We start from the raw sequence: 13,918 nt of genomic DNA, 5'->3' as shown, positions 1-13,918 counted from the left end.
CTTGTGAACAACTCCCTATGGTGTCGTTTTGTGGTTGCATATCTTACTCAGGCTGTGATACTTGTGATAAGATTTGTTCTGTTACGGTATCTGTTGTATGTTTTGTCTTGGGTATTGTGTTAGACAATGCTGCAGCGTAAGTGTTTGGGGCTGTATTAGACGACGTGTCTATGTCCTTATTTTGTGTAGCCTGCGGTGGCGCCTGCTGATGACATTCCCTCGGTTGGTGGTCAGTGTTCCCACATTTTTAGCATTTTCGGTCATTGCGGCATCCCTTATACCACGATTTTCTTCACATCTCTCGGGAAAGGATCACTAATCACACTCCTGTGTATACTGAGGGAAATGCCCAGTATGTGGCCTTGAGTGCACGGGTGATTTTTACCCCGTACTTCTTTTGTAATTTATTTGTTAGCTCAATTGTCGGGATTTCCATTGGAAGTCCTGAGAAGTGGACATCTATCATCTTATCTTCGATGCTCTTGATCAGGGTCGGAGGGGCGTAGATCTTCACCGCCATGCCTCTGAATTCAATTATTTGATTATTCCCGTTTAATAGTTTGTCTCTTTTGGCGTAGAGAAAGTATAATCCTCTGCCGCCATTTTGTAGTCCCTTTATGTACCCAATCTTTTCCCCCTTTACTATAAGGTATTGCAGTAATTCAGCTGGGCGCGGCCTTTCTGCCTCGTTGAAACTTGTAAGGTCAAGTACCTGACATCCTGCTGTTCTGTACGCAAGTAGTTATCTCCCATTTCCGTATTTTTTAAATCTGTGGGGAAGTAGTTCTTAATCTTCCCTTCCTTCTCTGCTTGGATAAACATTGCCATTTCTGGGCTGAAAAAACTATCCACTAAATTTAAAATGGGATAAACACCCTATAAACTTCCGAAATACAGAAAAAGCAAATAATAGTAATAATTGAATGTACACAATAATAATGACACTTCACAGTATGAGTATGAACTAAAATATACCTGGAGGTCCTTCTAGGAAAAATCACAATAGATCACAATAAATCACAGAATCAATATTGCTTGCTTAGGTCGAGAGCAATCTCCGGGTCATCCACGTCTAGCGCATCTATATAGGGAATGTGAAGTCAGATTGGAAGACAGACTCCGCACTGTGACTAAATTTTGTAACGCGGGTTAGAATTGGCGAATAAACTCAATCCGTTTCGATCCGCTCTCCCGCTATAAATAACCGCGGTTCACTACATTCCTTTCACCTATTCTCGTCACAAGGTGTGGACTAATGTTGAAATATCTACTCTCTTATCGTTGATGCTATTCCGTACACCAATATATGTCAGACCATGGAAAATCATCCGGATCACCGATATGAGCGTTTCGAAAAAAAGAATCTGTGTGGAGAGACAAGGCTGTCTGAAGAGAATCGTCATCTACGGCCCAGAAGTCAGACAAAGTTTGAGGAACAGAAGACCTATGCAATGCCCTCTATGTTAACAAAATAATGTTAACACAAATACCAAAGGCCCTTTTGAGGGCCAATCATATGCCTCGAAAAGATTTGCTTTCTTGCCTTACAATTTTTAAAGTGAAATTTATAGTTAATGTATGATTGATGTTCATCAGTCTATGTCTGTATGTTGATTGTGTTATATATGTATATGTCCCGCCAAGCGTTCTATATTTTTCTCCCGCTGTTTGGTTCGACTGAGGTCAGCCCTTTGCTACATTGTTACCAATCTTCAGTACCGTGACTTTATCTCACCTGTTCCATTCCTTTTGTCCCTATACAACAATCTCACTTTCCCTTGTCGCTATACAGGCCCAATATTCCCCATGTTAAATTCCCCATGTCAATATACAGCCCCACGACCTTTTTGACTAGATTTGCCATTGTCCGTATAAATCTTGCCCCCACACAGCGCCACGACCTTTTTGACTGGATTTTCCATTGTCCTTATAAAGCCCTACTTTACTAATATTGAATAAAGTTCAAGAAGAGTTGGATAGAATGAAAAAAAATGGGTGTTATTTCAAATTTAGATCAGCCCACTGATTGATGCGTGACAATGGTTGTCGTTCCGAAACCATACGGTACGGTAAGAATGTGCGTTAATCTAACTAAACTGAATGAAACGGTTAAAAGAGATAACCACCCGCTACCATCAGTTGAAAAGTCCTTTGTTGCGAAGTTTTCACCAAACTGTATGCAAATTCAGGCATTTGGCAGATAAACCTGTCAGATGATTCACACCGACTTTCAACTTTCATTATTCCTTTTCGTTGGTTTTATTTTAATCGACTTCCACTCGGAATCAGTACCACGTCTGAATTTTAAAAAAGGATGTCAGAAACTCTAAAGGGACATCGGGTAACACTCTGTCCCATGGACGATGGTCTTGTTTTTGGGGAAAACGCAGTAACAGCATGACAAAGGACTAGAAATGGACATGAAATCAATTCAAAAGGCCGGCGTCACTTGGTAGGTTGAAAAGTGTGAATTTTAGGAACCATCCATTAGGTTTCTTTGGCATGTTGTAGACAAAAGTGGTTCTGACCTGAGCTGGAAAAAGTCAAAGGTATAACTGAAACGTAAACACCAAAATGCGTAGAAGAGATACAATGATTTCTCGGTATGGCAAATCAGCTTCGCAAATGTAGTCCAAATTGGGCAGAAAAATCAAAGCCATTACGTGAACGTTTGGAAGTAAAAATCTCGTGGACATAGGGTCCAGATCAAGAACAAGCTTTTAGAGATATCAAGCAACAACTGATATCTTCACCAACTTTGTCCCATTATGATCCAAATAGAGAAATAGCTGTATCTGCATATGCTTTTTCATTTGCAATTGGTGCTATGCTACGGCAGAGGTACCGTAGCACTTTGAGACCGGTGGCGTTCGCATCGCGAGGTATGTCCGAAACTGAGCAACGCTATGTTCAAATCGAAAAAGAGGCCCTTGCAATCACTTTGGCATGTGAACACTTCAGTAGGTATTTAGCTGGGTCACAAATCAAACTTGAAACTGACCATCAGCCATTAGTACCACCAATGAGGACAAAAATCGTTGGAGATTTACCCCATAGAATTCACCGCTTTAAAATGGTTTTGATGAACTTCAACGTTTTTATAGTTCATTTTGCTGCAAAAGATCTATTAACTGTTGTTGCTCTAAGCAGAACACCTTTAAGTTATCACTCTGAAAGTGACAGAGAATTTCAAGCTAAAACTAACGCTTATATTAATTTCGAAGTTAGTATTTTTCCTCGCATCAAATGCCCAACTTGAACAAACAAAATCTGAATTTCGAACTGATTCTATTTGCAAACAACTTGTACAATTCTGTGAAATGGGGTGGACAGAGAAATACGCTATCGCCTGAAAACTGATAAAGGTGAATTTACTGATAGAGACGTATTTACAATTCAAAATGGTCTTTTTAATGACTGGTATATGCCTGGTCTTACCGGAATAACTTCAAAAAGAAATCCCAGAGAGAATTCACGATGGTCACCAAGGCATAGTTAAATGCAGAGAACACGCCAAAGCGTTATTTTGGTGGAAAGGATTAAGTACTTAGCTAGAATACTTAGAAAAATCTTGCCAAAATAGCATCGAAAAGTCAAGAGATCAAGTTGAGCCAATTATACCAAATGAATTTCCAAGTCGACCTTGGCAAAGGGTGGCTTCAGACTTGTTTGTACTGAATGGTCAAACATATCTCTTGGTGATTGATCTTTTTCCACGATACGTCGAAATGGCAAAATTGCAAGGTACAGGTTACAAATCAATTGTCAATCAGCTCAAATCAATCTTTGCGCAACACGGTATACTAGAAGTATTAGTTTCAGATAATGGATCGCAATGCACATCCGCAATACTCAAAACAATTGTGACAAATTATGGATTCAGGCATATTACAAGTTAGTCCAAAATATCCACAGATCAATGGTCTCGCCGAAAGAGCTGTTCAAACAACGAAAAGAATGCTTAAAACAGCAAACGATCCTTACATAGCTCTTTTGGCATATCGCCCATTACCTAATGGATACAGCCCTGTCGAATTATTGATGGGAAGAAAATTGAAAAATACTTTGCCAATGGCACCTTAAACCTTAGAGCTGAAATGACCCGAATTAATGAAATTGAAGATATCGGAAAGCAAACTCAAAAGAGAAATTATAATCGTCGACATCGCGCACGAAATATGAAACAATTCAGGTAGTGAATAAAGTACTGATTAAAGATCATTTTTCGTCAGACATTATGAAATCTGAGGCAGGTACACCTCGTTCATACATGATAGTAACTGACGAGGAAGATATGGCGGAATAGGACAAACTGAATTCCCATGCCTACTAAATTATCAGAGTCTCTCAGAGTCACTATTTCAAACCCTGACACTTTGATTGACTCGAATGAAAGCAAAGCAGTGCCAACCAGTCAAAACGGACATTTCAATAACAAATAATATGACATCACACTTAAGTGGTTTTTCTACAGTATATATCTTCATATGTATCAGTAGATGTCCACCTCGACTAAATATTTTATTACATACTTCACCTTAAAATAATTTTCCCCCGTATGTTCCATTATATGCTAATTCAGATTTCCACTGTAGTCAGTGACTAAGCATATTGTCACTTACCTCACATTTAAAAGGTTTTTCACCATGTATCCTCGTGTGATTAAGTAGATATCCAGTCTGACTGATCTTCGTTATCCAAGTTTCTGATAACCCTATCTACAGATAGACAGGGTTATCGGAATCTTGGCTAGCGAAGATGACCCTGACTAACCGTTATATTACATATTTCACACTTAAATATTTTATTTTCCTGAAGGTTCTATTATAAGCTAATTCAGATTTCATTTGTAGACAATGGCTAAACCTATTATTATGTACTTCACAATTAAATAGTTTCTCTCAAGGATTCATATTTCTGTGCACATTTAGCTGACCACTCTGGCGAAACATTTCGTCCCAATCCAATCACATATAACAGGTGTAATCCGAGGTTGTTGATGTTGGGCTCCAACTTGGATTAACGCAACAATTTGGAATCTCGAGTGGTTGTGTTCTTTCTCAAGAAATTGCGCAATCGTGTTTGCGATATAAATAGACCGAGCGACTGGTTTTTGTAATTCAACGTACATGGCCGAATTGTCGCAAACGACATAAATTGAAGATAAATAAGTAAGTGGTTCTTTTTGTATAAGTTCCATTAGTGCCGTTGCAATGAAGGATTTAAATATATTTTGTCTAGATCTTACAATGGACTCCTCTATACATACTTAGCTTCTACATTTTCTCAGGTTTTTATATCTTTCCTACAATATTTCCTGACAGTGATATATTATAGTCTATTTTTAAGATCACAAAGTCATTAACCTTACGTCTTCAGCTTATAACAATATAATTCCCTAAAGAACACGTACCAGCCAGCCTCTGTTCTTATCAGATCATTTCTCTATTATTAAGATGTCATCCAACAAACGCTGACCCAGTGTGATCTCTCTCATCTAACAGGCTAGCTTTGGGAACTAGTTACAAAGTCAGCAAAGAAACCTTGCTACACTAGAGAAATTTTTTAAATTTCGCTCGAAAAATTACGTGAATATTAAGACAACACATAATGTTTGACAAAGGATTTTGACAATAATAGATTTTATATACTGTGTGGGAGACCTAAAGATGTGTCAGATTTCTGCAACTATTCGTTGGCGAAGTTAGCCAAATTAAGGGACAAGTTCTCACTTTCATCATAATTTCAAGTGCATTTTAGGATAGGTGGTGAAGTTAAATCTCACAAAACATTTTCTAAGTATTTTTAGTTTATTGCATAAATTGTATTTATGAATGTTAATATGATCTGTCTCTTTTCTAATTATTAATGCAGTGATTAAAAATTTGAAACTTTTTATATTGATTAAATTTGGAAATGAATTTGTCATTAAATTCAGTTTTATTTCACAAATAAATAATAAAATTGTTTAAATATTCATATATTTATCTAATAAATCAATTATACTTTTTTATATTAACACACTGAGTGAATGATAAGGATGTTTAAGAAACATTTTTAAGTGCAGAGGAATGGTAGGCAAGACTTATGTTTGTAACACAGTTAAAGATAATAACACTGACCGAAAAAAATCATGACAACAGTTGAATTTCAATATTGATTGAAGCTGCAGTAACTGATTAGTCCCTATGGTATTGCAAATAATATTAATACCTTCACTAGTATACCAGCTCTTCTCATAGAGAAATTATAGCAAATTCAAAGTTCATTTGCAGCAGACTGAACCAATTATAAGAATTTTACAGTATAAATATTCGATATACCACATGACAACTTCATCCTGTAAATAAAGATGGCGTACACCAGTTGCGACTAAAACAAGCTCATAAAACTTCTTATGAGAAATGTCTATCAAACAATTCATATTAGCAGTTTCAGAGTTTTATTCACTAAACATTATAAATAAAATTTGCTTAATAAACAACAAATTGTATAATATAGACTATTTTTGGCCTTTGTTTTACATCTTTACCTGTGTATTTCACCTCTTGGATTGAAGTGTTGTTACATGAATACAGAATATTCCTTGATAACTAGACTACATGTACTACTGATATAGCATTTTAATGGGTGTGAATTGCAAGTAAATCATACATTCTTGTTATCTTTACCAGATGTTGTATAGATAATGTACAGGAAACCAAGAATAGATTCACATTGTATGCTGAAACACAAAACTCATAATAATATAACAATAAATACAGGAAAACATTGCTTGTACATATTAGGTAACTACACATGAGGTCTGGATTATGTCTAAAACTGAAAACAGGTCTACACTATAATAATTCATAATTAAACGCAGTAGAAATAGCCAAAATATATTGGATGAATACAATTTTTTATCATAATTCTGAAACAAGGAGGAATACATATTCAACTAAAACTATTCAGGAAACGTATAAAATATTTATCAAGGTATACGCACAAAAGAATCTAAAACAATATATATTATATTATTAATAGTATTAATAGTCTCTGTTTTCTAAATTTAACATGGTACACAATTTCATCGATATCCTTTCTTTTTCCGTTCTCCTCTCTGCATTATGGGTAATAATCGCAGAAATATGGAGTGGAGAGAAAAACAATGTGGGTTGGATGTAAACCTTAAAAGTGGACTTGCACCAAGTAACCTACAATCATTTGGTTCGTAGTAACGGTACATTTAACTTTTCATGGGGTGTACCTACAGAATACATAAAATCAATTATACATAGTTGCAATAGCCTGTTTAACTATAAGTTAAATTTGTCATTTTCGAAGCACACATAACGTAACTTACTTAATGTTTCATTGCTGTTGTTAATTCTTAAACATATTATATCAAATCTATCATATTGTTCTAAAAATCAGTTATTGTTAAGTTTGTCAAACGTCAATACTCGGTCAAAGCCCTACGCTGGCTACAATACTTGTATGACAAGTAAGACAAATAGATCCAACATGCCCCAAACATAGGAGGTGAAAGGACCCTTGGGACGTATTCCGTGGATCGTTGGGACTTAGAAAACCCTAAGATCGTGTACGACTTTAATGGATGCTTATTTCACTGATGTTCCATCTGTTACAGTGAACCAAACGCCCAAAATCAGCTTAGAGTTAGAACAGCAAGGATACCAAGTGGTGAAAATTTGGGAACACGAGTACGACCACCGTTTGAAAACCGATCCCATGTTTAAACCCATCGTGGAAAGTTAAACATTGGTGGACCCACTTAACCCGAGGGACAGTTTGTATGAAGAGTGGACGAATGTCACCTGTTTGCTGTACCACGCCGACGAGGAGAAAGGAGAAGAAATTCATGTGTTCGCTGTATCTTTACGCGTGAAATTGTTTTTACTTTCACGCAGAGCACTCACAATTGCTCACGGAACACATCGACGCGGACAACATTCGACAATACGAAAGATTGATTAAATGTCAAGCTCTGCCTCCCACAGACTTGTACCATCCCGTTTTACCTCACCATTGCTAAGGAAAACGGATGTTTTCCTTGTGCTGTACTTGTGCCAAAACGTGCAACCAAGACCAACCTTGTCAGCACACCCAGGAAGAACGCGCCTTGACTGCAACGTAGGTCAGTGTGAACTTGTTCAAAGCTCTGGACGTAGGACACCAATTGTTAGAAGTTTATCAAATATATCACTTTCTCAAGACAGAACAGTACCACAAGGGCGGCGAGACTCAGAAAGGCATTTTCGCTAACTATGTGGATACCTTTAAAAAAAACTGAAACAAGAAGCCATCGGCTATTCCTCCTGGTGCCACACACCCGAAGACCAAAATAAATTCAAAGAGAAATATTGGAAGCAGGAGGGCATCACTTTTGATCACTTAGAGAAAAACGAAGGTGGACGATCGTTTGCCAAAGTGACGATGAATTGCATGTGGGGTAAAATGGCACAACGACCGTGTTTACCTAAGACAGCGTATTTAACAGAACCTTCCCACTACTTCCAGATGATTCACGACAAAACCAAATACATGGAACACGTGGACGTCCTTCGTGAAGACTTGGTCCTGGTTAATTACGAAGAAGAACGGGACTTTGTACACGTTCACAAATTTGGAAATGACATCATTGCATCCTACGTGACAGCCCATGCTCGCGTAAAATTAAACGAAGCTTTAGAAATGTTAGGAGATCGTTTACTGTATTTTGATAGGGACAGCTGCATCTACATCAATCGCCTGGGTCACAGGCACCCGGACATCGAAGGAGACCATTTAGGAGTCTGGACGGACGAGCACACCGACAAGATTCTAAGTTTTGCTAGTAGCGGACTTAAAAATTACGGCTACGAATACCTTAACCCACAAGGATAAGTGCACACCAAGTGTAAAGTGAAAGGGTTGACTCTCAATTATTGCACTAGTCAAGTGGTTAACTTTTGGAGTGTTGAAAGAAGCCTTGCAGTCTGGAGAGGATCAACATTTTAGAGTGACCACCTACAAACCTCAAGCCACGCACCAAAAAGTGAATCGACCTCTCGAAAGACTATCAAATCGAGTACCACAAGCGAGTACGACTTCCCAACTGCTTCACTTTACCTATCGGACATGCCGGTATAAAAATGGTTCCAAGACGATGCCACCAACAGGAAGGATGATTTCGTCACAGCAAGAATAGAGTGAGAAACCCACTGCGAACTCCAAGTTCAAACAATAAAATGTTCCTGTCTTCTTGCCTGACTATTGTGAGTGTGCCAGTCGAATGGAAACGTTTAACAAATTCCCCACGAATAGAGAAGGATTTCCTACTTCGAATGTTTTGGCTAGAAAAGGATTTGTTTCCATGGGACCTGAGACTGCATTGAGATACGAAGTGCAGCATTTCAGTTGTGGTCTGACGTTGCGTTTGGATCAATGTATCTATTAAGATTAAACTATTTTAGAATTGTATTAAAAAGAAAGACTTCCAAGACCGATAGAAAGCAATTCCCCAACCCAAACGTACCCAGAAGAAAACGAGCAGTGGTATCAAGACCAGGTCACAGCCTCAGAAAAAGAAAAGTCCATGGAACAAGGAAACGCCAAGAAACGACTTAAGAAAGCAGCTTCTACGTGCATGAGAGGCACTACGGTCAGAACGCAACCTTACATCCCCAAACCACGACTTGCAGCGACGGTGACCACGTCTCTAGTAGCCTCAGCTTCTTCCACTTCTCCGTTGCTTGTGATACCAGCCAAGCCCAATTGTACACGCGTCTTTCCTAATTTGGTGAAAAGTAGAAACCCCTGTTTCCAGGAACTTCTTCTCCTTCAGCGGTGACACCCTCCACCTCTTAAGATGCTACAGCAGCTGCTAACAAAGTAACTTTCCCCAAAATCAAAGTCCAGGAGAGATCAGGCATGTTACAGAGCTTACTAGATTTATCGAAGCAAGACCTATCTCAATTTAGTCCGTTGCGAACCCTTAGATGTTGAGTGATGCCTGCCATGAACGTTATACAACGGACTAGTCAGTGGCGACGCATTCCACTATAAAAAAAAGACCTGGGTGAAACGATGGGTATCATCGTTTTTGTGATCCTGCACGCAAAAATATGTAGCCTTCTAGAAGTGTACAGTCACCATCGTCGTTCTCCTGTCCAAAAAATAAAAGGAAAAAGAAAAGGACAGTCTCATCGTTTGACCCAGCATAGGAAGAAACGCTTAGCCAAACATTAACGTCTACCCTCGAAAAGACCTCATAGTCCAAAGACAAAGAGGAGCAGCCAAAGGGGAGGATTTTCTATTTATCTCGATGATGCGATAGTCAAAGAGTTCGTCAAACAGACCGGTCACACACTCTACCAGCTCCTCCAAAATTACTACTTCAACAAAAAAAAAAAAAATTAAAAACAAAAAAATGTGTGCAAAGTCATCGAAGTGAAAAAGCAACGTACATCTTAGACAAACGCATTCGACGAATTTTTTTTACAGAAATCGCACCTGAGTGGAGGGAATCAATCATCAATGGCAAGCCGATTTAGCCGATGTCTCTCATTTGGCCACCTACAATTGTGGCTACAAATACTTGTTTCGTGTGATCAACGTCTTTTCCAAATTTGACTGGATCATGCCATTGACTTCCTAATCGAGCACTGAGTTAGTGCGAGCCCTAAAGGTTTTGAAACAAAGTGGTCATCACCCTCTTCGATGGCAAACCGACAATCGTATTGGCTATTCATTGTTCAGGATGGACGAAATGGGTGTCAGAAGTAGTTTCATGACTTTCACTCACTTACCTTTTATTAAACAAGACTAAACATAAGTAAATGATACAATTTGTTTTGTTTGTAGGTTACAGCCATACGAAAGTTCATAGAGGAATTGCTTCTAAACCCGATTAATATTACTACCAGAATAATAAAGTTAGTGCTACATTCAGATGTACAGAAGACAAAAAGCAAGCAATTATGTTTAATATTTTTCCTACACCTACAAAGAATGAAACACATCGAGTAGAAACACTTTGTTGATAGGTGTTGTCAGATACATACTGAATATAATTACACAAGCAGCAGGGAAGTTGAACAGACCAGTGCGTCCAGCCAAAATAAACCTTCCTACGAGAACTTTCTCCGTAGAAGCCTCGGAAAGCAGAAATAAAGCCTTCTACGAGAGCTAATTTTCATGCATTTCAGACCGGATGCATCGGGTGGTCGCGCCGTGTGTGTTAGTAAATATAGCGTTCGAGACAGGAAAAATAAAAGTCAGGAAATAATTTTTTTGTTTTTGTTGCAACGCGGGGCTGCTTTTTCATGAATAAATTTGATCGAGACCAATTCGATACCGACTGCGTGGATCATGAAGATTGATCGTAATAAAACCATGTGGCGTTGCCTGAGCGCGGCTGAACAAATTTTTAAATTTATTTATATCCATGTCGCCGTTGCACCAGGTCTGATGAATATTCCTCAGCGTGTGCGTGTCTACGCCGTTGAATACCGATAAAATATTACAATTGTCCCTAATCACCTTTGGAATCTGCGTATATCTCTGTGTCACGTAAATAACATCGGTGTTCTTGTGTCTGCCACGCGAGAATATTCTGGCCGGGTTGGTCTGCTTGTCCAGCATAACATCGTCGAAAACAACAAGATTATTAATATCGCCGTCCAAATTCTCCACAGATGGAGCTTCATTGATGTCTGTGATGAATTCGATTGTGCCTTCGTCGGTATTTTCGCTAAATTCTTTTAGCACTTGATAACAACGCTGATCATCAACGGATGGTGCAACCAAGTACAATTTGTCCCATTTCAGCCATCGCATGATCAAATTCAATAACAATTGCGTTTTACCAGATCCAGATGGGCCGATGATTATCATTCTAATCGAATTCGGTAATACCGCGTGATGTTTCACCTGCTCGCGTCGTTTCGTGGCTGAAAAATCAATTACATTCATGTTAATAAAATACATGGATCTATATTGTGTTAAGTGTCGCACGCGCACAGCTACAATAAATCCAACCGAAATCGTTACACGTAACAACAGGAACGCAATTGCAGGGGAATGCGAAGTTTGCAAGACACGCAAGTTTAGATTTGTAAAAAAAAAATTAGAACAGGAGGAGACATGAAAAATCTACCTGGGCTGCCCTGGGCGAAATATCCCGGAGAGAAGCATCTACCAGGGTACAATTATTGTGGGCCCGGAACGAGACTCGATATCAGACTTGACGATAATAACCAACCAAATCAAGGTGAAAATCCAGTAAACGCTATCGATAAAGCTTGTTACTATCACGATCTCGCATATCGCAGCGGAGATTTACAACAAAGGCATCTCGCTGATATCAAGCTAATTCACGCACTAGACGCAATTCCTGATAAAAGTTTCAAAGAGAAATTGGCATCCTGGTTGATAAAAGGCGCGATGAAAGGCAAATTAGTATTCGGTGCTGGTAAATAATATGGAGCAGATATATTATTCTCCGCGAGGATTCTGGCGAGGAAAATCAGCGATCGCCAAACTCGCCAAAGCCGCTAAAGTAAAATCATCCGTCGCTGAATCGTGGTTATCAAAACAGGTAATTTGGCAAATATATCTTCCTCCACCTAAAAAGATACCGTACGCGAGTTTCACCGTCAGTGTCCCTAATGAGGTCCATCAGGCCGATCTAATGTTTCTTCCTCATGATACCGTTGACGGCGTCACGTACAAATACGTTTTGACAATCGTCGATATCGCTAGCAGGTATAAAGAAGCGGAGCCGTTATCGAATAAAACAGCAACGGAAATTGCAAAGGCATTTAACGAAATTTACTCACGATCCCCGTTGACATGGCCGAATCTTCTCCAGGTTGATCCAGGTCGAGAATTTCTTGGCGCGGTTACTTCATTGATGAAAAAAAATAATGTGAAAATCCGACGCGGTATCGTAGGTGTTCATCGCAATCAAGCTATCGTCGAAAGATTCAATAAAACGCTTGCGGAGCGATTATTTGGATACCAATACGCGCGCGAATTTATTCAGGATAATCGATCTCACGATTGGGTATCAAGATTACCACATGTGATTAACGCGTTAAATAATGAGATAACTCGAACAATAGCAATGAAACCCGCAATTGCAATCACAAAATCGAATATACCCCTAAAGCGAGATTCCACAATTCAACCTGTACTAGGTAGCGTCACAGTCAGATATTTATATAAAGAAGGTGAAGCCGAAGGAGGCAGAAAAAGAGCAACCGACCCAACCTGGAGTGTCACAACACATAAAATATCCGCCTTAACAAGATCGTCAGGAAGACCAGCGATTTATATTCTAGATTCGTTAGCGCCTCAACGCGGATTTACCAAAGAAGAATTACAAATAGTACCAGAAGATACTCAACTACCACCAGCGTCACTGATGTAGTTTACTCGAATTCGTCCCAGCTGGGATAATTTTCTTACTCTCGACACGGCTAAATATACCAAATTTGACCAAGAAATTCTATCATCGACGATCCAAACTTGTCCATCTACGGTCAATCCCTGAGACGAGTGTATCGTTGTTGCGTAGCCTAATTTCCACGGTGATTTTTCTGCATTTATCGCGTCATTAACAAGATTAATATCAACGAAGATAATATCATTTAGGACCAAAATCTTTTCCTTTCCGCATGGCAAAATAATATTAATATTTTGTCGTCGAGTATTAGCGGGCCTGTAGCATAACGGTACCTGTAGCGTTGGAAATTTCTCGCAATGCAGCTTGAATAACATTTCCTGAATAATATCACGAACAACTTTCCTACTAGCAACGATCAAATGATCGGGACGCCACAAATTTAGAAAATCGCTCATCGGAGTCTCGTCGATTATTTTTCTCATGACGTCACACTGAATCTTATTCGGTTGTAATCGAATTAATTTT

Source organism: Sinohyriopsis cumingii, chromosome 15 (assembly GCF_028554795.1).
Source record: "Sinohyriopsis cumingii isolate HCF-2022 chromosome 15, ASM2855479v2, whole genome shotgun sequence".
Classification (NCBI taxonomy): Eukaryota; Metazoa; Mollusca; class Bivalvia; order Unionida; family Unionidae; genus Sinohyriopsis; species Sinohyriopsis cumingii.
The sequence above is the reverse complement of the archived record's forward strand: the minus strand, read 5'-3'. Positions refer to the sequence as shown.